A 4,926-nucleotide genomic window follows, 5' to 3' on the forward strand; every position below is an offset into this window, starting at 1 on the left:
AAGAGAGCATCTTTATTAACTGCCTGATTGGTCAGTTTGGCCTACCAGCGGCTGGGTCCTCTCCATATACTAAACTATGCATAGTACTTGAAAGGGAAACGAATAGAGGTTGGACCACTTGTGTTGCTATCACAGTACCTTCGTGGTTATCAATACCTGATTGCCAAATCACACTTCACAGCTGTATAATCACACTTCACTGCCTTATCCTTCGGCCCTTCCTTTCTCTCTGTTCTATATTCCTTTGCTTCGGTACAACGAGTGCAAGGAGTGGCGGAGGCGGAAAGGCACACGAGCGGAGCGGTCGCGGCAGCCTCGCCCTATGCAGCTGCACCAAGGCTGCCTGTCCTCACACGGCTGCTCACCGGCGGGCCCATGCCCCGGCGACTCCTCGTGGGTGGCGGGACGAGCTTTGTGAGTGGGTGGATTTCCAAATGAATACGCTTGGTCCAGTTTAGTTGCAAAAAATTTTGCAAAATTTTTCAAGATTCCTCGTCATATCGAATCTTTGAACGCATGCATGAAACATTAAATATAAATAAAAAATAAAACTAATTACACAGTTTAGACGAAATCCACGAGACGAATCTTTTAAGCCTAATTAGACTATGATTAGACACTATTTGCCAAACAACAACGAAAACCGCTACAGTCGTATTTCGCCAAATTTTTTTGCATCTAAACAAGGCCTGGGTGTAGGAGCGCTGGACAGGTAACATGTGGCATGGAATGCTAGGACGGGTAAATAGGTCCACTCCCCGGTAGGTGGATTTCCAAATGAATACAGGTAAAGGCATGTTTGGTCCGCCCAATTAAAATTTAGCTACCTAAAATTTTAAAGTTAAACTTTAGCCAGCTAAAAGTTCTTCGACCTAAACTTTAGCTGGGGTGTTTAAATCCTCGAGCTAATGGACCCGGCTAAACTTTAACCGGACTTAGCTAGGTTGAATTAGCTAAAATCAGCTAAATTTTAGCTGGTCTTTAGCTAGACCGTTTGTATCCCTAGCAATTAAACATAGCAAAACTAAAGTTTGGTAGGTGGATTTAAACAGGTCATTAAAGGCTCCGGACATATAACATGTAGCATTGAATGCTAGCACAGGTCCGCTCCCCAGTGGGCCCATGCCTCGGCAGTCCTGCCCTGGTGTCTATCAACCATGGTCCACGCTACGGAGAGATAGATGCTTGTTACTAATCTTTGTTGCGGCAACAGTGGGGTGTTAGAGCAAAATCAATAATAAAGCCAGGTGCTTGACTAAAGTCATGTTACAAGAGCTAAGTTATACAATAGTTAGTCTCTTTTTTTATATAAACTTTTTTTATTATGAGATGTTTTCATTCTCTTTCCTATTATCTCCTCATATACATCTTTATTGGGTGCCACTACTGTCTATACTTTCGTGCCCCACATGTTGCTGGTATGAGAGCCAAGCTCTCTTCTCTCGCCTCTCATCCCGTAAAAATGCTAACTAGCTTGGCTATAAAATAATTGTTGTATATGCTCTTTGAGCAACTCCAAGGGAAAAGCTATTTGGCTTGTCAAGTCTAAATTTAGATAATTTCACATAAAACAGAGGTCCAACGGCTTTTGGTCTTTCATCAGCATGTCTTTTCCACATGTGTTCACCACAGCATTTGGTCTGCGAAAGTATGTGAGCCTGCATGCCGGCCTTGGTTTTCCTGTGATTTGAAAAGGGGCGTCCTTTCTTTTTCATTGGCACATGCAAGTGACTGTTTTTTCACCCGTTGCAAGTTGCAAGATATGAAGATAAATTAGCTAGAACGATCCCTAGTATTTTCTGAATACTGCTGCGAAACTGTATGCTTCCTGTCCGTAAGTGTTTAACTGCTAGTGATTGACCTAGCTAATTGTTTCAGAACAATAGACTTGATATGTGGTATCTCTGTGTGAATCTTGAAGAAGTGCCAAATGCCAATCTCTAAAAACTGAGTAACAATAATCTTTTGTTGGTATCATATGTGTTTATATTTCTTTCGTAAGTATATCTTTTGTGATATTCAGTATGCAGTTCCTCAATAAAACTGTTTAAATTTTTTTTTATTAATTAGTAATTATCATTACAATTTCAAGATTTGAGTTATTATTACTTACTTCTAATTGTCTCTATATAAATTATGTATACTTGTGTAGCATCTTTGGCCTCATCTAGCTAGTCAGTATTCTTGCCATCTTTTTTTTTCTCGAACATGCCTCGGGCACGGTGTTCATTTAGCAGGAGAAGATAGTTTACTCGAAATTACAAATAAACACCATGCTAATCCATCAATTACCAAAGTATGACGGCCCACGAGCAGCAAGTGAATTTTTTTTTCTGTCACACGCTGTTGCCACAGTTCGTTGAGATTAACCATAGCTGCATCTTCAGACCGCAGTAGTAGGAGCAGTGCCTAGCAATTAACCAGATTCACGCTACTCAAGGCATCGCTACTAGTACCATCCAAGGTACATTTCACTTTTTTTCTTCGCCTGATCCAAGACTGGGAGGAGAACTACAAGGGGAAGAATGAATTCATTCATTCTTATCTTGATTTGATTGACTCTTGCTGTTCTTGGGTGCCGCATCCAAAGCCAGTTGTGGCGGGCTTGATGGCAACTCGCGGGAAACAAGATTTGCCGTCCGCTCGTTCGGGAAGGGCGAGCGCTACGCGAGAAGAGGCGCGCGGAGGCGGATGGCGAGCGGCTGCGGCTCGCTTTCTTTACCCAGTTAGAAGTACGGAATAGACTGCTTGTATTTTGGAACAGCACATAGAACAGCCGTTGGACCTCTGTTTTTTGTGAAATTATCTAAATTTAGACTTGACAAGCCAAATAGCTTTTTTCTTGGAGTTGCTCAAAGAGCAGATACAACAATTATCTTACAGCCAATCTAGTTAGCATTTTTACTGGACGAGAGACGAGAGAAGAGAGCTTGGCTCTCATGTAAACAACAAGTTGGGCACGAAAGTATAGACAGTAGTGGCACCCAATAAAGATGTATATGAGGAGATAATAGAAAGCATAATGAAAACATCTAATAATAAAAAAAGTTTATATAAACAAAAGAGACTAACTATTGTATAACTGAGCTCTTATAACTTGACTTATAGCCAAGCACCTAGCTCTATTATTGATTTTGCTGTAACACCTTACTGTTGCCGTAACCAAAGATCGGTAACAAGCATCTGTCCCTCCATAGCATGGACCATGGTTGATACACACCGGGGCAGGGCTACCGAGGCATGGGCCCATCGAGGAGCGGACCTGTTACCTGTGCTACCATTCGATGCCACATGTTATTTGTCCGGAGCCTTTTATGTCCTGTTTAAATCCATCAACTAAACTTTAGTTGGCTAGATTTAACTGCTAGGAATACAAACGGTCTAGCCAAAGACCAGCTTAAATTGAGCTGAGTTTAGCTAATTCAACCCAGCTAAACCTAGTTAAAGTTTAGCTGGTCTATTAGCTCGAGGATCTAAACACCCCAGCTAAAGTTTAGGTAGAAGAACTTTTAGCTGGTTAAAGTTTAACTTTGAAATTTTAGCTAGCTAAATTTTAATTGGGTGGACCTTTACCTGTACTCATTTGGAAATCCACACATGTACTGCACCAAAGCGTATTCATTTGAAAATCCACCCACTCACAAAGCTCGCCCCCACCAGGGAGCAGGCCCACGAGGAGTCGCCGGGGCATGGGCCCGCTGGTGAGCAGCCGTGTGAGGACAGGCAGCCTTGGTGCAGTTGCACAGGGCGAGGCTGCCGCGACCACTCCGCTCGTGTGCCTTTTCCGCCTCCGCCACTCCTTGCACTCGTACCGAAGCAAAGGAATATAGAACAGAGAGAAAGGAAGGGCGGAAGGGGATGGATAACACTCTCATGTCGTACGAACGGATAAGGCAGTGAAGTGTGATTATACAGCTGTGAAGTGAGATTTGGCAATCAGGTATTGATAACCACGAAGGTACTGTGAAAGCAACACAAGTGGTCCAACCTCTGTTCGTTTCCCTTTCAAGAACTATGCATAAATTAGTATAGCTGTGTTTAGTTTGCGAAATTTGGGAATTTTACTACTATAGCACTTTCATTTTTATTTGGTAATTAGTGTTCAATCATGGACTAATTAGGCTCAAAACGTTCGTCTCGCGATTTCCAACCAAACTGTACAATTAGTTTTTTTTATCTACATTTAATGCTCCATACACGTATCGCAAGATTCGATTTGATGACTACTATAATATTTTTTGAAAAAGTTTTTGGAACTAAATGCAGCCTATATGACGCGGCAGAGGCCGATAAATATCGCCCGCGCCCGCCTGCCCGTCTCTGCACAGATTTCTGCTGTCTTTCTGTGATCTATGGAAGGTGGTGTGCACTGTTGTGGACTAGGACTGAACACGATGCTAGCTTTTCTGGGTGTGTGGGAATCTGTGTGGAATCACATCATAACAAATCTTTCGGTTCGTGTCGTGCAACAGCGAAACGTCTTTCGATCTCCCTGTTTGCTTTGGAACTTTGCATGCAACTAGTAAGGTGAGAGGAGGGGCGGTGCGGCGGCCGGATTCGGGGAAGAAAGGTGAGAGGAGGGGGATTTGGGCCGGGCGCGCGGCGGCGGATTTGGAGGGCAGATTTAGAGAGAGGGAGGCGAGCTTTTTTTTATTTGCCGAGTGTTTTAGATCTGAGCACTCGACAATTTTTTTTATTTTTTTCTTATTTTTTTTAGAAAAAAGATTTTATTTCTTTGCCGAGTGTTTTTTTTACACTCGGCAGAAACTACTAAATTATAGGACCCACATGCACTTGTCAGTGTCCAACGACCTTTGACGACTATGCATATGTTCCTGGTAACTTAAGAAGTCTGTCGGGTGTCCTCGGGGAACCCCGAATCATCCACGATTTCCGAGCAGGATCCCATTACAGAGTCATCGCAGT

Source organism: Miscanthus floridulus, chromosome 3 (genome assembly GCF_019320115.1).
Source record: "Miscanthus floridulus cultivar M001 chromosome 3, ASM1932011v1, whole genome shotgun sequence".
NCBI classification, from domain to species: Eukaryota; Viridiplantae; Streptophyta; class Magnoliopsida; order Poales; family Poaceae; genus Miscanthus; species Miscanthus floridulus.